This window comes from Hylobates moloch, unplaced genomic scaffold, assembly GCF_009828535.3.
Source record: "Hylobates moloch isolate HMO894 unplaced genomic scaffold, HMol_V3 SCAFFOLD_11, whole genome shotgun sequence".
NCBI lineage: Eukaryota > Metazoa > Chordata > Mammalia > Primates > Hylobatidae > Hylobates > Hylobates moloch.
In genome coordinates this window covers 95,895,678-95,919,956 of record NW_026652286.1, presented here as the reverse complement: position 1 = coordinate 95,919,956, position 24,279 = coordinate 95,895,678, and the positions used below count along the sequence as shown (strand labels likewise).

The 24,279-nt window shown below is 42.7% G+C and overlaps 1 protein-coding gene across 1 annotated transcript in view; it reads left to right on the top strand.

Annotated features, from left to right (window-relative positions):
- The window catches only part of CLMP (CXADR like membrane protein), a 115,400-nt gene that overhangs the window by 56,139 nt on the left and 34,982 nt on the right, over positions 1 to 24,279 (top strand). The window lies entirely within an intron of this gene.

The window sequence follows — 24,279 nt, the reverse complement described above, 5'->3', positions numbered from 1 at the left end:
GGGATTACAAGCATGAGCCACCACGCCCGGCCTATTTTGTTGTTCTTGAAGTAAATAAGGAAAAAAATTTTCAAAACCAGTCAATTTGTTTATTGCTGCTCTTGGATTTCTGACAGCTGGTATCCATGAAGGCAAGCACTCTCCTGACGGTGTGCTGGCACACTGACAAGCTCACGTGCTAGAGAGCAATTTTTTTTTTTTTTTTTTTTTTTTTTGAGACAGAGTCTCACTCTGTTGCCCAGGCTGGAGTGCAGTGGCACAATCTCAGTTCACTGTAACCTCCACCTCCTGGGTTCAAGCGATTCTTGTGCCTCAGCCTCCTGAGTAGCTGGGACTACAAGCATGCACCACCATGCTGGGCTACTTTTTTGTATTTTTACATGTTGGTCAGGCTGGTCTCGAACTCCTGACCTCACGTGACCCCCCACCCGCGCCTCAGCCTCCCAAAGTGCTGGGATTACAGGTGTGAGCCACCGCACCCAGTCTAGAGTGCAAATATTAACATGAAATGCCCTTGCTTAAAAACCCCAGTGGCTCCCCTTTGCCTAAGCACCAGGGACAAATTTTAATCTTCTTAGTATGCTATTGTGAAAGAAAAAATGAATCATAATACTTGTTAAAGATGGTAAGAAATACACTATTCAAGGGGAGTGTAGGAGAGAGAAAAAATCTTTTCCTTCTACACTTTTTGGTCTTTTGCTGGGGCTCTGTAACAAAAGACAGATTAATAAGAGAAAAGCATACTTTTTTTTTTTTTTTTTTAAGACAGAGTCTCACTGTCGCCCAGGCTGGAGTGCAGTGGCGAGATCTTGGCTCACTGCAACCTCCCCCTCCCAGGTTCCAGTGATTCTCGTGCCTCAGCCTCCCGAGTAGCTGGGATTACAGTTGTGTGCCACCACGCCTGGCCAATTTTTGTATTTTTAGTAGAGACAGTGTTTCACCGTGTTGGCCAGGCTGGTCTTGAACTCCTGGCCTCAAGTGATCCGCCCACCTTGGCCTCCCAAAGTGCTGGGATTATAGACATGAGCCACTGCCTACAAATTTATTTAATATAAGTCTTATGTGACATGAGAGCCTTCATAAGGAAATGAAGCCCCAGAAAAATAGATAGGTTTTTACTAGGTTTGATGAAGAGTAAAAAATCATGGGAAAAGGGTATGATCTAAGGGTAATAAGCTGGGGGAGCCAGCAAGGCCTGCCCACTCAGAGTCGTCTCAGTGCTCCTGTCTTCACAGACAAGGACACTCCTTCCTCTGGGCATAGGGAGGTTGCCTCTCATATCAGGGGCTTATGACATTCTTGAGGGGAAGGTCAGACAGTCCTTCCTGCACCTGCTCTTTCTCAGATTTCTTCGGCTTAAAATACTCAATATGCCAACGTGTCGTATTTTGGGGTAGGATGTTCTGAACCCCATCATAGTAGTGGCTACTACAATGGGGTTTTGTAGTATGGGCTAGAGATGGGGCTCAAATCCAGGGACAATAAGGGAAAGAGGAGATTTATAGCCAAGAAACAAGGTAGGGGAATCAATGGATGGAAAATCACTAGGAAGTAGGGTAACTCTTTGCTAAACTGACTTAGCAAGATTTCTGCTGAAAGGAAGCAAGGGTAAGAAGATGTTGACGGTGGTCAGACCGAGAGGAGGATTCCACTAAACTCTCTCAGTAGGATTCTTGATAAAACTGGAGTAAGCAGACCTAGACAGAGCCAAAGGTTGGGCCTAGTCAAAAGGAGGACCCAGAGGAGCTTGACTAGAGCCCGGTCAAGGAGTCTGTGTTCATGTGAACTTCTGATTTTGCTCCATTACCCCTTTCCAGCCTCATTTCCAGTCATTAGAGCCTGTGGATTCTATACTGATGTCATTGCAAACTTCCCATCTTTCCCTGAACATATCTCCAGGTCATCCCAACAACTCTAGAATTCCGTGGTGGACAGTTATAATCTCAGAGGCCAGGCACAGTGACACATCCCTATAACCCCAGCCTTTGGGAGGCTGAGGCAGGTGGATCGCTTGAGGTCAGTAATTTGAGACCAGCCTGGCCAACATGGTGAAACCCTGCCTTTACCAAAAAATACAAAAATTAGCTGGGCGTGGTGGTGCACGCCTACTTGCGAGGCTGAGGTGGGAGAATCACTTGAGCCTGGGAGGTGGAGGTTGCAGTGAGTGGAGATCACACCACTGCCCTCCAGCCTGGGCCACAGAGTGAGACCCTGTCTCAAAAAATATATAAAAATAAAATAAAAAACAGGGCCAGGCGCAGTGTCTCACGCCTGTAATCCCAGCACTTTGGGAGGCTGAGGTGGGTGAATCACTTGAGGTCAGGAGTTCGAGACCAGCCTGGCCGACATGGTGAAACCCCATCTCTACTAAAAATACAAAAATTAGCTGGGTGTGGTGGCAGGCGCCTGTAATCCAAGCTACTCAGAAGGCTGAGGCAGGAGAATCACTTGAACCCGAGAGGCAGAGGTTGCTGTGAGCCAAGATTGCACCACTGCACTCCAGCCCTGGGCAACAGAGCAAGACTCTGTCTTGAAAATAGAATAAAATAAAATAAAATGAGAGAGACAAAAATAAGAGAAAAAAAGGAAAAAGTTATCACCTCAGAGCAGTCCACCTGCCTTAGCCTCCCAAAGGCAGAGGAATAGAAAACATTGGGGAAACTGTGATTTAGGAAACAGCCATCTCCATGTGGACCTTCTGAATAGCTTTCCGTATTTGACAATTCCCCAAAGTAATCATTCCTTTGCTGAGTCCTTAATAGGACAGCTGCCCACTCACCAGCCGTGTGCCCTGGCATGGGACTGAATCAGCCTGCAGGAAGTTAGGAATCATATCCTTCTGCAATTTGCTAAAAAGAAAAAAAATGCTATTTGTGGAACAGAGGTCCTGCCTCAGCACTTGATTCAGTTCCGCTCCTTCCTGAGAGGTTTCTTACACATAGGCCCCCCTGCAAAGATTACTACTTTCCTTCACTTTCGTACTTCTTACTATAATAGCTAAGATAGATTTTATACAATGTGCTTTAAACAAGATTACATTTAATCCTTATGAGAGCCATGTGAAAAGATAGCTCATTTTATAGATGATAAAAGTAGGTTTAGAAAAATTAAGGATCTTGGTCAGGTGCGGTGGCTCACACCTGTAATCCCAGCATTTTGGGAGGCTAAGGCAGGTGGATTGCCTGAGGTTAGGAGTTCGAAACCAGCCTGGCCAACCTGGTGAAACCACGTCTCTACTAAAAATACAAAAATTAGCCGGGCATGGTGGTGCATACCTGTAATCCCAGCTACTCGGGAGGCTGAGGCAGGAGAATCACTCAAACCCGGGAGACAGGGGTTGCAGTGAACCGAGATCACACCATTGCACTCCAGCCTGGGCAACAAGAGCGAAACTCCATTTCAAAAAAAAAAGGAAAGAAGAAAAGAAAAAAGAAAGAAAGATAGATAAAGGGCAGAGTCAGGACTCAAATGTGACCCAAACCCACTCAAGTAACCATCCTCCACACTGTGTTTTGAAACCCAGTATTTAAGAGTTTGGAAAAGGTTAGTTTTGGGCTTATGTTTGGTTATTGTTTGTTTGTTTTGTTTTGTTTCTAATCTTAAATATATAAAATTAAAGTAAGAAGAGTTAGAAATTCCCTCCAAGAGTCAAACTATTTCTTTGTCAAAATATTCTTTCTATGTTTTTTCTTTTTTTTTTTTCTGTATTTTTTTCTAATCTTTGTGGCTACCAGGAAATATTTCTCAGTGGAACTGATGGAGCAAGAGAAATTTCTAGGCTCTTTATATTTGAGGGATGAGAAAAAGATCTAAAACTAAACAGTCATACTATTTGGAGGGAAAGAAAAATGATCACCTAAGTACTATTTTGGAATGACAGATATTATTTTTGAAATCTGGCTGGGCACAGTGGCTCACACCTGTAATCCCAGCACTTTAAGAGCCCAAGGTTGGTGGATCACTTGAGGTCAGGAGTTCAAGACCAGCCTGGCCAACATAGTGAACCCCTGTCTTTACTAAAAATACAAAAATTAGCCAGGCATGGTGGTGCACACCTGTAATCCCAGCGACTTGGGAGGCTGAGGCAGGAGACTCATTTGAACCTGGGAGGCAGGGGTTGCAGTAAGCTGAGATAGTGCCACCACACTCCAGCCTGGGTGACAGAGTGAGACTCTGTCTCAAAAAAAAAAAAAAGAAAAGAAAAAGAAAAACGAAAAAAGAATTCCATTTGGGGAAGGAAAACAAAGAACTTACCACACTTTTTGCTATGATGGTGTTTAGAAGCAATTCTGAATGGAGTTTTAAATTTGTGAACTATTTTCTGACTCCTGAACTACTCTTTTTTCCCCAACCCTTTTCCACAGCTCAACCCTCACCCTCCCAGAATGCCTGCTGTCCATTCCCTGGCATGTGCAGGAGGCAGGAACAATGCAGTTCCCAGTGGGTGCCTGCCAGGGAAGGTGGGCTTCTGTCCATCTGGGTGAGGACATCACTTAGGGGCCATCATCTTGTGTCAAAGGAAGGGTGATAAAATTTTTCTTCTCCCTCCTGACTTGCTTAAAAACCATCCAGACCATACCATTTTTCTTAATTTGCACTGGGTGGACGATAAATAATTTTTCTTCCTTCTTAATTTTGCCGAACCCTGCCCAGAAAGCAGGGCAAAGCCCTGATGGCCCTGGGGCCATTTCCCAGCGCCTCCCAGGGAGCTCTACCAGACCACGGTGACTCTGAGTGACCATGATGGGAAGTGATCTTCGTCCACAAAAGGGCCAGTTTGAGGCCTCTAGGGCCAGTTACATCCCTTGGACTCCCATGTACAGTTCCCAGAGTTTCAAATTTCTGAAAGATGAATACCATACAGTGTTCTCCAGCCCCAACACTAATTTTCTTTACCTCCTTTTCCCTTGAATATTTTTACTCTTTCTCACCATCTGCATTCCTATGAAGAGAGGTTTCCACTCAATCCTGCTTTAACATGCTCTTTTCTGAGTGTGGGCAGAGTCTTCTCTGTGGCTTAGTGGTTTTGAATGCTAAACAGAGCAGGAGACAAAATTTGATCCCTGGCTCTGTAACTTATATTTATTTCTCTAGTTTCTCAGGTCTGGAGCCTCCAGGAAAAAAAAAAAAGTGTGTTTTGATAAAAAGGAAGGAGTAGGTGGATTAGATGTGAAACACCGTTTCTAAAAGCAACAAGGTGTCAGAAGTCAGAAGGCCTGGGTTCCAGTCCCAACTTTGCCATTAACTTGCATCAGTGTGGCTTGTCACTTAGCTGCCTAATGTATAAGATAAAGTGGTCAAATGAGAAGTGGTACTGAACTGTATACATATAATATATAATATTATTTTATGTAAATATATTTATATATAAAGTTTATATACTGAACTATATATTATATAATATATAATATATTATATAAATATAATATTATTTATTATATTTATATAATTACAATATATATTATATAATTATAACATTTTCAATTATTTTTGAAATTGAATATTCAATTTTGAATTAGAATATATTTGAAATTGTTGAAATTAATTATATATTATATATAATTTATTTTTATATAATATATAATTTTATATATCTTATTTTATATTTTATATAATATATCATATTATATATTTTATATATATATGTCTATTAAGACGGAGTTTCACTCATTGCCCAGGCTGGAGTGCAATGGTACAATCTCGGCTCACTGCAACCTCCGCCTCCCGGATTCAAGCAATTCTCCTGCCTCGGCCTCCTGAGTAGCTGCAATTACAGGCATCCGCCACCATACCAAACTAATTTTTTATATTTTTGTGTTTTTGCTAGAGATGGGGTTTCACCATGTTGGCCAGTGTGGTCTCCAACCTGACCTCAGGTGATCCACCTGCCTCGACCTCCCAAAGTGCTGGAATTACAAGTATGAGCTACTGCTCCTGGCCCTGAACGATATTTAGAAGCACAGATTTTAAAGCAGACAGATCTTCAGTTTAACCCTGGCTGTGCTAATTATTGGCTGTATTTCTGCAGTCAATTTCTTTGACTTCCCTAAGCCTCAGTTTCATCATCTATAAGATGGGAATAAAAATCATACCTATTGTATGGGGTTGTGTAAGGATTAAAAAAGATAATGTTCACAGAGCTCTTAGCAAGTGTTCAATATAAGTAGCTATTAGTATAAAAGTTTCATAAAAGTCTTCCCACCTGTCTATATTTTAATATTCAATTTGAAAAAAAGGTCAAATTAGTTGTTTAACATATACTGATGATTAAACTTTTAATTATTTTTCACTTTTTAACTTGCAGTCTTTTTTTTTTTTGAGACATGGTCTCACCATGTTTCTCAGGCTAGAATGCAGTGACGTGATCATAGCTCACTGCAGCCTCTACCTCCTAGGCTCAAGCGAAAATCTCACATCAGCCTCCCAAGTAGGTGAGACTACAGGCATGTGCCACCACATCTAGCTACTGTTTATTTTTGGTAGAGGCAAGATCTTGCTATGTTGCTCGGGCTGGTCTCAAACTCCTGGGCTCAAGCAATCCTCCGACCTTGGAATTACAGGCCTGGGCCACCATGCCAGGATTACAGGCCTGAGCCACCATGCCGGCCTTGTAGTCCTACTTTTTGTTTTTTTAAAGAAGTCCCCTTTCTTCCTGGTTGGCTGAGTTTTTTGTTTTGTTTTGTTTTGTTTTTATCATGAATGGGTATTGAATTTGTTAAAGTCTTTTTCTTCATTCTTCATCTCCTGAAATGATACTGCTTTTCTCCTTCATCCTATAAATATGGGGAATTAACTATGATTAATTGATTTTTTATTGTTAAACCGACCTTATATTCTGAGGATAAAACCTACTTGGTCTGATGCATTACTTTTTTTTGAGACAGAGTCTCATTCTGTCGCTAGGCTGGAGTGCAATGGCGCGATCTTGGCTTACTGCAACCTCTGCCTCCCTGGTTCAAGTGATTCTCCTGCCTCGGCCTCCTGAGTCTGGGATTACAGGCTCGCACCACCATGCCCGGCTAATTTTTTTGTATTTTCAGTAGAGACAGGGTTTCACCGTGTTGGCCAGGCTGGTCTTGAACTCCTGACCTCAGGTAATCCGCCCACCTTGGCCTCCCAAAGTGCTGGAATTACAGGCATGAGCCACCGTGCCCAGCCACATTACTCTTTATGTCTATTACTTGATTTTATTTTGTTAAGGGATGATTGCATGTAAGTTCATGAGTGGTATTGGTCTGTGATTTTCACTTGTGTGTATGTGATATCTTTATCTGGGTGTTGGGATCGGAGTAATGCTGATAAAATGAAAAGGAAGTGCTCTTTTTCTATTTTCTCAAAGAGTTTGGGTAGAATCACTATCATTTCTCCTCTCCAAAAGGTTTAGTTCTGGCTTTTAAATATGAAACAAACTGCCCCTTTTAGTCCTCCCTCCCTCCACACAGTAAGTCTTAATTACTAATATGGAAAAGAAGCCATTATAAAAAGAGGTGGGCTGGGTGCCATGGCTCACGCCTGTAATCCCAGTACTTCGGAAGGCCGAGGTGGGTGGATCACTTGAGGTTAGGAGTTTGAGACCAGTCTGGCCAACATGGTGAAACCTCATCTCTACTAAACATACAAAAATTAGCTGGGCATGGCCAGGCGCGGTGGCTCACGCTTGTAATCCCATCACTTTGGGAGGCCGAGGCGGGCGGATCACGAGGGCAGGAGATCGAGACTACGGTGAAACCCCGTCTCTACTAAAAATACAAAAAAATTAGCCAGACGTAGTGGCGGGCGCCTATAGTCCCAGCTACTCGGAGAGGCTGAGGCAGGAGAATGGCATGAACCCGGGAGGCTGAGCTTGCAGTGAGCTGAGATTGCGCCACTGCACTCCAGCCTGGGCAACAGAGTGAGACTCCGTCTCAAAAAAAAAAAAAAAAAAAAAAAATTAGCTGGGCGTGATGGTACATACTTGTAATCCCAGCTACTCAGGAGGCTGAGGCAGGAGAATCACTTGAATCCAGGAGGCGCAGGTTGCAGTGAGCTGAGATCACACCACTGCACTCCAGCCTGGGTGACAGAGAGAGACTCTGTCTCAAAAAAAAAAAAAGAAAGAAAAGAAAAAAAAGAAATTATTTAAAGATGGAATTATATGTTCGTAGTTTCCTGTACTTTTCCTTTATAGCATTTATCACATCTATACACTTAATTATATTTAACTTACCACATTTAATATAATTAAATTCTTATAATTATCTCTCTCTTATTACTATGAGTCTTTTTCATACAATTATAAGTGTCATGAGGGAATAGACTAGTTCTGTTTTCTTTCTTTTTTTTTTCTTAAGACGGAGTCTTGCACTCTCGCCCAGGCTGGAGGGCAGTAGCACCATCTCGGCTCACTGCAAGCTCCGCCTCCCAGGTTTACGCCATTCTCCTGCCTGAGTCTCCCAAGTAGCTGGGACTACAGGCGCCCGCCACCATGCCTGGCTAATTTTTTGTATTTTTAGTAGAGATGGGGTTTCACCGTGTTAGCCAGGATGGTCTCGATCTCCTGACCTTGTGATCCGCCCGCCTCGGCCTCCCAAAGTGCTAGGATTACAGGCGTGAGCCACTGCACCCAGCCTAGTTCTGTTTTCTTATTACTGTCTTCATAAACTTAGCTCAAGAGTAGAAAGGCAGGAGAATGGCGTGAACCCGGGAGGCGGAGCTTGCAGTGAGCCGAGATTGCGCCACTGCACTCCAGCCTGGGCGACAGAGCGAGACTCCGTCTCAAAAAAAAAAAAAAAAAAAAAGAGTAGAAAGGCAGGAGACCAGGTGCAGTGGCTCACACCTTTAATCCTCACACACTGAAACGCTGATGCTGGAGCATTCTTGAGCCCAGGAGTTCAAGACCAGCCTGGGCAACACACTGAGACTCCCGTCTCTACAAAAAATAGGACTGGTAAATAGTTGGTTAATATATCGATAAATTAATTAATACATTACTTAATATTTTCAGATGAACTTCCCAGAGAATTTGCATGTCTCTCTGAAAACTTAATTAATTCGGCTTACATCCATTGAGGGCCTATTTGGTGACAAGCATTGTGTAAATACAAAGAAGAATTGAAAAGAATGGCCCTGCCTGGGGAATTTAACATGCAGTAGGAGAAAAGATGAGACACTATATAGGCATGACAAAATGTAAGATCTATTATAGAAGTGTCTACAGAGTATTATAGGAAAATGGATAAAAAAGAAATTCATGCTATTCAGGCAAAGCAATATATTCAGGCTGGCCTCTTGGAAGAGAGGAAAAGATTTTCTAAGCAGGGAAGGTGAGGCAATAAGCAGCGTGAGCAGCACATGGTGGGTGTGGCTAGGAAGGTGTCTTTGTTATACTCTAGCCCAGCACGTTGCCCAGTGGGTCATTCCTGTGTGCTCCTGCTGTGGGAAGAGAGAGCAGAAAGCAAAGCAAATGGGCTGGGCGCAGTGGCTCACGCCTGTAATCCAAGCACTTTGGGAGGCCAAGGCGGGCGGATCACATGAGGTCAGGAGTTTGAGACCAGCCTGGCCAACACGGCGAAACTCCGTCTCTACTAAAAATACAAAAAAATTAGCCAGGCGTGGTGGCACATGCCTGTAATCACAGCTACTTGGGAGGCTGAGGCAGGAGAATCACTTGAAACTGGGAGGCAGAGGTTGCAGTGAGCTGAGATCATGCCACTGCACTCCAGGCTGGGCAACAGGGCAAGACTCTGTCTCAAAAAAAAAAAAAAAAAAAAAAAGAAAGAAAGAAAAGAAAGCAAGCAAGGAGAGTGAGTGCTGGGGAATGTGGCCCCAGTCCACATCCTGAAGAACCTTGAGTGTTCGTGCAGGAGTCTCCTCTTTATCTTGTAGGCAGTGGTAAGGCCACTCGAGGTTAACTAGGACAGCGCTTTGCAAACTTCTCCATGAGTGCTCCTAAAGGCAGAGGAGTGTGCATGTGGACCTCAGAGATTTGAGACATAGCCCAGAACAACCTGTCAAAGCCTGGTGTTTCTTTAAAGTCTCGCTTTAGCTTAAAAATGCATATAAGGCCAGGTGTGGTGGCTCTTGCTCATGATCCCATCACTTTGGGAGGCCAAGGCAGGCAGATTGCCTGAGCTCAGGAGTTCAAGACCCATCTGGGCAACATGGTGAAACCCTGTCTCTGCTAAAAATACAGAAAATTAGCTAGGCATGGTAGTGCACACCTATTGTCCCAGCTACTTGGGAGGCTAAGGTGGGAGGATCACTTGAGCTTGGGAGGCAAAGGTTGCAGTGAACCGAGATCTCACCACTGCACTCCTCCAGCCTGGGTGACGCAGCTAGACCCTGTCTCAAAAAAGAAATGCATATAAATTTTGTATTCCACTCCATATATATATTTAAATACCGAGCAGTGTTTTCAATTACTTATTTAGTAAACTGACACTCCAAGAAAATATTGATTACATAATTATTTTAGAATGCTATATGTTTCTGTCTCATTGCCCAAGACCATCAGGGATATGTACACATTTCTGAGAAGGACAAAAGAAGGAGAATATCCGTTTTGTTCACTGCTGTATGCCCAGCACTGCAGATGGTGACTGACATATAGCAAGTGCTCAATAAGTATTTATTAAATGAATGAATGACATTAAATGACCAGTTATTCTAAAAAGTGATATGAGCAGATGGCTGTTGGATTATTGCAGAGGCAAAATCCAGAGGAGTAGGATTTGGCCCTTCTAGTCTCTGCTGCCAGATAGTCCTGCAAGCTGAATGAACTACATCCAACTCCCTAATGATTTCAATTCACTCACCTGTGACACCACAGCCCACCAAAAATCCTGGATATTTAAGAGGGGTTTTGTGGGGTAGGGGTGAAATAGATCTCTACTTGCCTCTGGATTAATCTCAAAGATTAGCAAACCACTCAACTGGGAAAACCGTAAGCTGTGCATGGTAGTTCATGCCTGTAATCCCAACACTTTGGGAGGCCAAAGCAAGAGGATCACTTGAGGCCAGGAGTTCGAGACCAGCCTAGGGAACATAGAAAGACCCCCCCCATCTCTACAAAAAAAGAAAGAAAAAGAAAATTATAGATAAAAGCAGACACTTGTTGTTAAACTAAAAATAACAACCAAAAAAATATAATAGGGCTGTTCTCTGTAGGCCAATTCCGATAATATTTACCTAGAAGTTTCCTTCTCCTAAGTCTCCCCTCAAATGAATTGCTCTCTCCTCACTGCTCCTTTTCTCTCTCCCTTGCAATCCAACCCTGAGTAATGAGTTCACTGCCACCCAATCATCCAGAACTCGTTCCTGCCTTTCTCCTTTGCATTTTCCTTCCATTTGTCACTCATGTCTCATTTCCTGCACTGATTTTCATCATTTATGGGTCGCCATCTCCTCTGAGCTGCCACAGCATTAGAGGTAGTGTCAATTTTGTGCTGTCTTAAAGTATTTGCTAATTTTTTCACATGCCTTACAACTACACTGGATGCTACATGAGGACAGGAGTCAGGAATTGTGTATGGATTGTGTCTATTCTTACATGTTCCACAAAATCTCTGTACAATGCTGTACATAATACATGGTCACATTGCAGGTTCCCTGATTGACACAGGAACTAACAGGCAAAGAAATCTGCCTGTGTGTACACTGCACTTCCTCATGGGACTTGCCACAAATTTCTCATGTACAAAAACCTTGGCCAGGCACAGTGGGATTATTCTTGTAATCCCAGCACTTTGGGAGGCTGAGGTGGGCAGATCACTTGAGGCCAGCAGTTCAAGACCAGCCTAGCCAACATGGTGAAGTACTGTCTCTACAAAAATTGAAAAATTAGCCAGTGTGGTGGCACATGCCTGTAATCCCAGCTACTTGGGAGGCTGAGGCACAAGAATGGCTTGAACCCAGGAGGTGGAGGCTGCAGTGAGCCAAGATCACACAGTAGTGTGATCCAACCTGGGTGACAGAGCAAGATTCTGTCTCAAAAAAAAAAAAAAAGAAGAAAGAAGAAAGAAAAGAAAAAAATCTTCAGATCTCTGCTAGAATTCTGCAGAGTTCACGCCCCTAGAAGGGTCACAGCTGGAGGCCAATATGATATGCCCAGAAAAGCTGATTCCTGGACTAGAAACCAGAGTGGCTTAGTGGCTTTTAAAGACCACAGAGAAAACGAAAGATTTAAACAAATATTTTTTCTAAGAAGGCCTCAGTGTCTGGTAGGGTTTCCAAGCTGCAAACACAGCAAAAGGGATGAGGGTACAAGAATAAGCTATTTTGGGCAGAGCAGGCCTTCGTTTCTATTGGACATGATAGCTTCATCCTGAGCATTTCTGTACTTCTTTAATTTGTTCCGAAAGCCTTGATTCATTTCCCTTAGTTTGAACCAAAATAGCTTAAATACAACATGCCTGGTGAGTAGAAAGAAAGGAAGAAGGAAAGAAGGGAAGACAGGGAGGAAGAGAGGGGGAAAGCAAGAAAAACACAAGACATGAAAACAAAATCTCACATGCGTTTTCTCTTTGGGTTTCATAGGTCAAAATTAGCAAAATGAGTGGCAATTTCCTCATTCCTGATGAAACTTGCTTTCACATTTCTCTGCTACCTTTTTCCCAGATAAGGTTCTTGGGATAAGATAGAGCCTATTGGGAAATAGAAGCTTTTTCTCCTTTTCTATCATGCTGAGCAGAGGGTGTTGCAACAGAAAAGCTTTCCAGTAGGAGTGTGGCCACCGTGTATCCCACATGAGCTTCCTGAGTACACAGACAAGCTGTTCTGTTTCCCGGAGGACTGTCCTATCTGTCCCAGGGTTAGAGAAACAATATCACAGTCAGTATCGCAGTCGACAGACACAACCCTGCCAATGATGACTATCTGTTGAACAGGGGAAGTGGGAGGATAAAAAGCCATAGAGCAAATTAAATATTTTGTTGCTCTCAAAAATGGAGCAGAGCACCTGGCACGGTGGCTCACGCCTGTAATCCCAGTACTAGGAAAGCTTGGGAGGGTCTCTTGAACCCAAGAGTTTAAGACCAGCCTGGGCAACATAGCAAGACCCCATTTCTAAAAAAATTAAAAAATTAAAATGGAGCAGAGAAAATGTCTATAGTCTAGAAGAGAGTATCTGCCCCCTAAATCACTTACTGATATTTTAGGTAATGTGGTAGATTGAACACATGTATTTTTCTCTGTTTCCTCCCTAAAACCCACTAAAGTGAAAGTAAAGCGCCAGACACAGTGGCTCCCAATCCCAGCAGTTTGGGAGGCCGTAGACAGGCGGATTGCTTGAGTCCAGGAGTTCAAGACTAGCCTGGCAACATGGCAAAACCCCATGTCTACAAAAAATACAAAAATTAGCTGGACGCAAGGGGATGTGCCTGTAGTCAGTACCAGCTACTCAGGTGGCTGAAAATGGGGGAGGAAATAAAGGTGAAAGAGAAATGTCAACAAATGTTTGACTGATGAAAGCAGGTGGAAGAGAGGTAACGGACTTACCAAAACACAGTGGCTGAAACCCTAGTGCTTAAAAGCCAGTTTATTAAAAGGCTTAAGGACTGGAACCTATATAGGTATACTCCTGACCCACTAAACCCACCCAACTCAGAGAACATTGGCAGCCATTACCCACCTCCCACTGACAGATATGTGATTTTAAAATTTTTCTCTTGCCAGGTGAGGTGGCTCACGCCTGTAATCCCAGCACTTTGGGAGGCCAAGGCGGGCAGATCACTTGAGGCCAGGAATTCCAGACCAGCCTGGCCAACGTGGTGAAACCTCGTCTCTACTAAAAATACAAAAATTAGCCGGTCATGGTGCCGCATGCCTGTAATCCCAGATACTCAGGAGGCTGAGGCAGGAGAATTGCTTGAACCTGGGAGGCGGAGGTTGCAGTGACCTGAGATTGTGCCACTGCACTCTAGCCTGGATGACAGAACAAGACTCCATCTCAAAAAAAAAAAAAAATACGCATTTTTCTCTGGAGTAATTCAACAGCTTCAGAAAAAAGGTCTACAGACACTGACATTGGGAATCTCACAATCAAGCAGCCTACAAAGAAGCCCACTATACCAGTCCTCTCATTCACAGCATTTCCAAACAGCTTTTTTTTTTTTTTTTTTTTTTTTTTTTGAGACGGAGTGTCGCTCTGTGTCGCCCAGGCCGGAGTGCAGTGGCGGGATCTTGGCTCACTCAAGCTTCGCCTCCGGGTTCACGTCATTCTCTTGCCTCAGCCTCCTGCGTACCTGGGACTATAGGCGCCCGCCACCACGCCCAGCTAATTTTTTGTAGTTTTAGTAGAGACGGGGTTTCACCATGTTACCAAGGATGGTCTCGACCTCCTGACCTCATGATCCGCCCGCCTTGGCCTCCCAAAGTGCTGGGATTACAAGCGTGAGCCACCGCACCCAGCCCCAAACAGCTTTTTAGTATCTCTCAATATAACATAAAACTTTTGAGAAAAGTAAGAGAAAAGCAAATAGAAACAAAGACTATGCAAGGAACCCTGTGATTAATATTCTGAGAGACACAATGGAAGATACTGTATCCATCAAACAAGAATAGAATAATAATAACAACAATAATAGCAATATTTATTGAACATTTACTATGTTTCAGACATGTATTAAAACTAAATTCTCATAACATGCTTTAATAATCATCATTTAATCATCAAATAATTGAATACAATTATTTCCTCCATTTTATAGATAAGAAAACTGAGAGGATAAAGAACTTGCCCAAGCTTGTAGAACTAGAAAATAATTTTTCTGGTATTTGAATTGCTGATTTTAACAATTATAAGGCCATCCAAGAGATCCCTTGACAAACTCTTGGAACAACTCAACCAAACAACATGAGAGAAAAGATCTAAAAAAAATAGAGGATCAGTCCAGGAGGTCCGACATCTGAAAGATGAGTATATGAAAAAGAAGAGAAAATGACATGAATTATTTGTATTTTTATTTATCATTACTTTTTTTTTTTTGTGGAGATGGGGTCTCACTATGTTGCCCAGGTTAGTCTCAATCTCCTGAGCTCCAGCAATCCTTATGCCTTTGCCTCCCAAAGCACTGGGATTAGAGGTGTGAGTCACTGAACTCAGCAGAATTATTTTTAAATAGTACAACATTTCCTGACATTTAAATGAGTCTTTAGATTAAAAGGCACATCAAAATAAGTGAATGGGAAAAAGTCTTATACCAAAACCCATCATAGTAAAATTTTACAACTCCAGGAATAAAGATAAGACCCTAGGCCAGGCGCGTGGCTCACACCTGTAATTCCAGCACTTTGGGAGGCCAGGGTGGGTGGGTCACCTGAGGTCAGGAGTTCGAGACCAGACTAGCCAACATGGTGAAACCTTGTCTCTAATAAAAATACAAAAATTAGCCAGGCTTGGTGGCGTGCGCCTCTAATCCCAGCTACTGGGGAGGCTGAGACAGGAGAATCACTTGAATCCAGGAGGCAGAGATTGCTGTGAGCAGGGATTGCGCCACTGTACTCCAGTCTGAGCGACAGAGCCAGACTCAGTCTCAAAAAAAAAAAATAATGTGAGACATAAAATGCATATGAACTGGTAGGAGGGAAACTGAGGGCCACGTGTGAGAGAGACTTACTTTTCATTGTATACTAGTTTGTTCTGTTTGAATATTTACCATATGCTTACATTACATTATTCAAAAAAGTTTTTAAAAGCTTTTTAAGGGATGCTAATAATTAATTAGATTTGTGAACTGCCCATCTTAGATATTAAAGTACTTGGGTGATTTCTTGTTCTTCGTTACCCCCTGTAAGCATGAAGAACACCAGGTCTATAGGAAAGGCAGTCAGCCAGAACTGGTTTGATGCTCTGATGAAAACGCAAAGATCAGCCAGCCACGGTGACTCATTCCTGTAATCCCAGCACTTTGGGAGGCCGAGGCAGGCAGATCACCTGAGGTCCGGAGTTTGAGACCAGTCTGACCAACATGGAGAAACCCTGTCTCTACTAAAAATACAAAATTAGCCGGGTGTAGTGGCGCATGCCTGTAATCCCAGCTACTTGGGAGGCTGAGGCAGGGGAATTGCTTGAACCAGGAGGTGGAGGTTGCAGTGAGCCAAGATCGTGCCATTGCACTCCAGCCTGGGCAACAAGAGTGAAACTCCATCTCAAAAAAAAAAAAAAAGAAAGAAAGAAAATGCAAAGATCACCTGGAAGACAATCCCCTGGCAAGACAAACTCAAGACTCGTAGTTAGGTCATTTGAGTGAATACATGAGTGAATGAATGAGTACATGAGTGTAAGGCAGCCATTTGAGTCATTTGGGTGTGAGGGAGGGACAGGAAGAAAGTAAAGTTAGGGGAAATGACTTGGCATTACAAATCCTCCCTTGCTGAGACGCGACATTTTCTTCTGGGATATAAACTGGGTATAGGAGCCAAATTGCAATGCCAGGTCTATTCTTGCCACTTTAATGAGAAAAGTGGAAGTCTGGGTTAGCCCATTTATCTGCATACCATCATTTAGTTGCATACAGATCGAGGTCCAGATTTTTAATTGCCCTGATCTGTCTCTGGGAGAAAAGAAGCTCCAATATTTTCTTTGTCAAGCATGAGCTAAGTTTGATTATAGTTCTGCTCACACATTTGATGTAAGAAGCAGATTAAAGTTTATTGCAGTCTTGGCTGGGTGTGGGGGCTTATGCCTGTAATCCCAGCACTTTGGGAGGCCGAGGCAGGAAGATCACCTGAGATCAGGAGTTCGAGACTAGCCTGGCCAACATGGTGAAACCTTGTCTCTGTTAAAAATACAAAAAAAAAAAAAAAAAATTAGCCAGGCATAGTGGTGCATGCCTGTAATCCCAGCTACTTGGGAGGCTGAGACAGGAGAATCACTTGAACTCCGGAGGCGGAGGTTGCACTGAGCCAAGATTGTGCTACTGCACTCTAGCCTGGGCAACAGAGCGAGACTCCATCTCAAAAAAAGAAAAAAAAAGTTTACTGCAGTCTTTGAGAACTTATACACTGGTTGTTTTAAAGCTACTTAAAAAGTGTATATTAAATGAATGGTATGATGCATATGGTCAGCTTTCCATGAACACATTCGTAAGAATATGTTCCAAAGATTTCTCCCCAATGATGATAGGTGAGTAGCATCAGTGTCTTGGAGAAAGACTGCCACATTCTTTAGTGCTGTACACAAATGCCATAAAGAGAGTGAATTACTGCCTTTCATATTCTACCTGCCATAATCTTTGAAGATAATTCCTTTTTTCCCGCTAAGATCAGGATGGTACAGCTTTTATAAAAATTGCCCTATGACAAATTACAGGAAAATTTATTATCAGGGTGGCATGAACAGCATTATAGTTTATTTTATTTATAGCGGATAAAAGGTCTCAGCCAGGCATGGTGGCTCACGCCTATAATCCCAGCGCTTTGGGAGGCCAAGGCAAGTGGATCACCTGAGGTTAGGAATTCGAGACCAGCCTGGCCAACATGGTGAAACCCCGTCTCTACTAAAAATACAAAAATTAGCCAGGCATGGTGGCGAGTGTCTGTAATCCCAGCTACTTGGGAGGCTGAAGCAGGAGAATTGCTTGAACTCAGGAGGCAGAGGCTGCAGTGAGCTGAGATTGTACCACTGCACTCCAGCCTGGGCAGCAGAGCAAGACTCTAGCTAAAAATTAATAAATAAATAAATAATAAAAATAAAAAAAGTCTCAAGTCAAACTTAGTTGAAATTTTGGCTCTACCAATTATTATCTCTTAGATCTTAGCAAATAGGCCTTTCTGAGTCTCAGATTTTGCCCTGTAAAATGAGGCAACATTTTGCTTTGTCAGATTGTTCTGATTAAATGAAATTATATATCTATCCCTTAGTGCACAGTGACTGGTATATGCATTTTACAATTTTCAGAGTATTATCAGATAATATTTCAGAGTATTCAGGGTGGTGCCCGCCACTACGCCTGGCTAATTTTTGTATTTTTAGTAGAGATGGGGTTTCACCATGTTGGCCAGGCTGGTCTCGAACTCCTAACCTCAGGTGATACACTCACCTTGGCCTCCCAAAGGGCTGGGATTACAGGCGTGAGCTACCGTGCCTGGCTGAGACCTTTTATCCTCTATAAATAAAATAAACTATAGGCTGTTCATGCCACCCTGATAACATATTTTCCTGGAATTTGTCATAGGGAAATAACACTAAACTACAATTCTCACTTATTCTGCATAATAAAACTCAAAATATGTACGAAAAAGAATTGTGAAATCTGAAAAGTGCTTTGCAAACATAAAAGTGGTCATATCAAGCTTATCACATTTCTGTAAAACAGAAAGAAGAATTCATGTCATAACCTACTCTTACGAGATGTTGTGGTTGCCAAAAAACTAGTGAATTGTGAAAGCATTTTTAATTCTATAAGAAGACAATGATTGTTATTGTGAGTGGGGAGGCAGAGGACACGTATGGATAATTTTTAAGGCTTTATTTATTTATTTATTTTTGAGATGGAGTTTCACTCTGTCACCCAGCCTGGCATGCAGTGGTGTGATCTCGGCTCAATGTGACCTCCACCTCCCAGGTTCAAGTGATTCTCCTGCCTCAGTCTCCCGAGTAGCTGGGATTACAGATGCCTGCCACCATGCCTGGCTAATATTTTGTATTTTTAGTAGAGACAGGATTTCATCATGTTGGCCAGGCTGCTCTCAAACTCCTGATCTCAGGTGATCCGCCTGTCTCAGCCTCCCAAAATGCTGGGATTATAGGCATGAGCCTCCACACCAGGCCTTTAAGTCTTTATTAAAGTGTGTGGTAGGCAGCCTTTAAGATTGCACCTAATGATTCCTGCCTCTTAATATTCCTCTCTCCTTGAGTGTGGGCTGGAATTATTGAATTGCTTATAACAAGTAGAATATGGCAGCAGAGATTAGATGTCTCCTCTGAGATGTCTCATCTTGTGCTCTTTTTTGCATCACCTACCCTGGGGGAAGCCAGCTGCCATGTGGTGAGGCAGCCTTGTGGAGAGGTCCATGTGGTGAGGATTGAAACCTGCTAACAACCTCATGAGCGAGCTTAGAAGTAAATCTCCCTCCACCTCATGTGAGCCTTCAGATGAGACTCCAACCCCATCCAACAGTTTGTATTTCATGAGAGACCCTGAGTCAGAGCCACCCAGCTAAGCCATGCTCAGATTCCTGACCCACAGAAACAGTAAGATAACACGTTTATTGTTTCAAGCTGCTAAGTTTTGGGACAATTTGGTATGCAGCAATAGATAATATAAAGTATAATATACATACAGAAGAATGCAGCTGTCATAAATGTAGAGCTCAACAAATTTCATGAAATGGTCACACCCAAGTAACAAGCACCCAAATCAAGAAATAGAACTGGCACCTTGGAAGGCCCCACCATGTTCCCGTCTATTCACTACTGCTTACTCCAGGAGTAACCACTATCTAGACTTCTAACAGCACAGATTTTTTTTTTCTGTTTCTGTACCTTGCAATCATATAGAATGGAATCCTATAGAATGTACTCTTTTGTATCTACTTGTTTCTCATCGGCATTACATTAATCACATGTAGTTTCTGAAAGCCTACTCTAAAATGCCATTGTTTAATCATAATATTTAATCTATTCCAAATAACAGTAAAGAAGACTGTGAGTTTATATATATGTAAAAAATGTGAGTCTAAGTAAAGAAAAATAAACTGAAAAACATTTCTAGGCCAGGTGCCGTGGCTCACACCTGTAATCCCAGCACTTTGAGAGCATAGGAAAGAGGATCTCTTGAGCCCAGGAGTTGGAGACCAGCCTGGACAACACAGCAAGACCTTGTCTCTACCAAAAAAAAAAATTTAAATTAGCCAGGTGTGCTGGTGCACACTTGTAGTTCCAGATGCTCAGGAGGCTGAGGCAGGAGGATCGCTTGAGCCTAGGAGATTGAGGCTGCAGTGAGCTATGATCACACGACTGCACTTCAGCCTGGGCAACAGAGCGAGACCCTGTCTCAATATGTACTTTTTTGTATATGACCAAGAGTAGAAAACATGATGATGAAAGCTTTAAGGGGAATCCAGAGCAAAAAATTTGTGTTAGTTACCTATACTGGGTAGCAGTCCAATATACTGTTCAGGGTATGGGTCTTAGAGTTAAATGGCTGGATTAGAATAGTGGCTGAATTCCTCATGATCTGTGTGCTCTTGGGCAAGTTAATCTTTCTGCATTTCAGTATCTGTCTGTAGAATGAATATAATAGTGCTTACTTCACAAGATTATTGAGAAGATGAAGAAATGGAAATGAATATAAATCAAGTACCAATGCTTTGCACATAATAAGTCCTCAAAAATTACTATTATTAAGAAGTGCTACATTTGGGGGTTTTAAAAATTATAGGTTGCCAAATTTGTACTATCTGTGATTTTTATCATGTAGGACGTGATTTTCCTGTGAGTAGAAAATGCAGGGCTGGGAGTGGTGTCTTATGCCTGTAATCCTTGCCCTTTGGAAGGCCAAGGAGGAAGAATTGCTTGAGCCCAGGAGTTCAAGACCAGCCTGGGCAACACAGTGAGACCCCCATCTCAAAAAAAAGGAAGGAAGGAAGGGAGGGAGGGAGGGAAAGAAAATGCGTCTCCTTCAATTATTTGTTTGTTTCATGGCTCTTCTGCCCTTCCCTAGGGAGAGTGAATGAGAGGAGCAGGGATGAAGTTCAAACCAGTCATCTTCTCTCTTTGTTATTAGCTTTGATAGGAAAGTGGAAGGGGCAGGATAAAACTAAAGGCTGAACTGAGGATTTGTCAGTGGATTTTAATTATCAACATAATCTCAATTCTTCCTGGCCATGGATTCCTAACAATCGATTATTTTCTTTTTCATAGTAAGTCTGTGTCTATTTTTAATTCCCGCCCCCTCTGCCTCTGTTCGAATCTCTCTGACGAAGGTAATAAAAGATTTAGATTTAGAAAGCGACTTCACATTTGGAATGAGGCAGCGACTATAAATAGACATGTCAATGAAATAGGTTAGCGTGGGATCTGGATCTCTGAGAGTCTCGGAATCAAAGGCACATATTCTTGCCTGATCTGTGTACTGGCACAGGCATTCTTGCCAGGGTCTTCAAACAGTTGTGTGTATGTATGTTTCTGCCTGTGTAAACATGAATACATGCATGGAACATATATAGCCTATTATCAAGGACAGAATTCAGAGAGGTACCTGCTGTATTTCTGAGTGGTGGAGTGATCTTTGTGGACCAGATTGTTATCCTTATCCTGACAATTATTACTGGAGAAATCAACACAAAACATTACTCCCAAATAGTCAACCCCCAGTCTGTAGAACAGCGGTGCAGCTTCCAGGCGCAGTATGTTTTATTACTGACCATCCTCCTTCCCACCACCAGACTTTGAGAACCTATCAGGACGAAGGGTCCACAGTGATGTTCCAATCTGCCAGTCGCAGAAGTCAGCTTGGCAACTGGTTTGCTAATCACTAGGGCTGCCATTCAGCCTGGAAGGTCATTGCCTGCAATGTATAGCTGCTAAAATTCTAACCTACTCTTCAAGGTCTGGGATAAACATTTCTTTTACTATGAAGCCATCCCTGATCACGTTAGTGATCTTCCTCCTCTAAATTCCTAAAACAGCTTGACTCTTACACAATACTCATTATCGTACACTGCCTTGAACTGGGTGCCTGTTTTGTGTCTCTATTTGATTGTGATCTCTTGATACACAAAAGACAATGTCATTCATCTCTGTATCCCTGGCAGCACCTAGGATGGTAACAGGTGCTGCTTATATTTATTGAACAAATATGCACTCCAGGTTACTCACCTCTGGGTGCCAACTATTTAGTCAATGTACCTGCTAATTTGTGGCACCCACAACTGGAAGCATAAGGGGTGTTTAAGAAAATGTTGTAGCATCAGTATCCCTGAATATGTTATGATATACAATAATTAAAAATTGGGTATTGGGTGGGCGTGGTGGCTCACGCCTGTAATCCCAGCACTTTGGGAGGCCGAGGCAGGCAGATCACAAGGTCAGGAGATCGAAACCATCCTGCCTAACACGGTGAAACCCCGTCTCTACTAAAAATACAAAAAATTAGTCGGGCGTGGTGGCGGGCACCTGTAGTCCCAGCTACACAGGAGGCTGAGGCAGAATGGCGTGAACCCGGGAGGCAGAGCTTGCAGTGAGCCAAGATTGCACCACTACACTCCAGTCTGGGCGACAGAGTGACACTCCATCTCAAAAAAAAAAAAAAAATTGGGTTCTAACAGACCTGTCAACATCTTGGAACCGTTTTGCCGTGATTTCAGATCCCCAGTGACAATAAGAGAATGTAAATAACTTGATACATTTCAGCTGACTAGTTTTGAATATGAAATTGGCCTGCAGATGGCCAAGCACGGTGGCTCATGCCTGCAATCCCAGCACTTTGGGAGGCCGAGGTGGGGGGGATCACCTGAGGTCAGGAGTTCCAGACCAGCCTAATCAACATAGTGAAACCCCATCTCTACTGAAAACACAAAATTAGCCAAGCGTAGTAGCGGGCGCCTGTAATCCCAGCTACTCGGGAGGCTGAGGCAGGAGAATCACTTCAACCCGGGAGGCGGAGGTTGCAGTGAGCCAAGATCACACCACTGCACTCCAGCCTGGGCAACAAGAGCAAAACTCTGTCTCAAAAAAAAAAAAAAAAAAAAGAGAGAAAGTGACCTAGATAGGGTCTGAAGGCAAGATAGTGACCTAGATGACCTTCTGTGGGCCTGCCCAAGCTTGAGATTCTACATTACATAGAGTCAGAGCATTCCAGGATTCCGTAATTTACTGGCCTAGAACAAACACTAAACTTCAAGATTGAAAGAGCCTTAAGAGTTATTTTGCCAATTTCTTAATCTCCCTGAAACCACTGGGGCAGACTTGTTCCTTCCCTTGTTGCCTTTTCTTGTTAACTATCTAGAGGCCATAGTTGACCACATTTGACGAATTGATTCGTTTCATAATAAATTCCACAATTAAAATAAGTTTTTCTGAGCCGGGGGGGATCACTTGAGACCCAGAGTTCAAGACCAGCCTGGCCAAAATGGTGAAACCCCATCTCTAAATAAATAAATAAATAAAATAAATAAGTCTTTTTTGGTCTTAGACAAACAATGTAAACATCCGCTTCAGTTGGAATAAGTTAAAACAGTGATCTTAAGTTATTAAAATAGGGTATGTTACTATTTCCTGGGAAAAGTTCCTCTCAAATGCCTAACCATATTTTCTAAGATTTTCGTTTTTTCCATGGGCCTTTGAACATTCAATGCACATGGTTGAAAATTTAGCACATAACCACAAATGGCAGCAAAGTGCTTATAAGCTTAAATCCAAAGTAGTCTGTAATTCTTAGTCCATTATAATCCTTGTTACTAAGAATAACTACCTTAAAGGTGAGGCCTGGCTAATCCTCCCTAAGTAAATTCTGCCCCCTTGTGGATTAAAATAGCAACAGAAAGGAAAGACACGCTGCAGTTGGATGGGCCAGTTCTTTTCAGTTCTTTGAAAGAGCCCTTCAACAATCTTGAAAAGTCCCTTCAGCAGTCTTGAAAAGTCATGTTAATAATGGAACAAAACTGTGGCTGGGCATGGTGGCTCACACCTGTAATCCCAGCACTTTGGGAGGCTGAGGTGGGCGGATCACCTGAGGTCAGGAGTTCCATGCCAGCCTGGCCAACATGGTGAACTCTGTCTCTACTAAAAACACAAAAATTAGCTGGATGTGGTCGTGTGCATCTGTAATCCCAGCTACTCGGAAGGCTGAGGCACTTGAACCCAGGAGGTAGAAGTTGCAGTGAGCCCAGATCGCGCCACTGCACTCCAGCTGAGGCACACACACGCAAAAACCACACACACAATGGCACAAAACTAGACCTTTTGTATAAATTGTGTAAGTGCTCACTGATGGTGACAAAATACACTGACAGTAGTGTACACTTGTATTTTATATTTGCATCACATTCAACTAAGACAGGGCCTTGAATATACTAAGCACTCATAATTATTAGTGGTTCATAGAATATTATAGTTAGAAAAGACATTAAATATTGGGTTTAACATCCACATATAAGGATCCCTTTACAACTCCTCACACACCCTCATTCGAATGACTCCAGTAATGGAAAATTCACCAAACAGTAGAGCTCTTTCTCTTATCAGACAGGGCTGTTACAGAGTCAGTCAACATATTAAGCCCAAATGGCATAAGCCCTTTCTTTCCTTTCCCTCAACTTCTCCCTTTTCTCTCACTCCTCTCTCATCTTTCTCCTCCT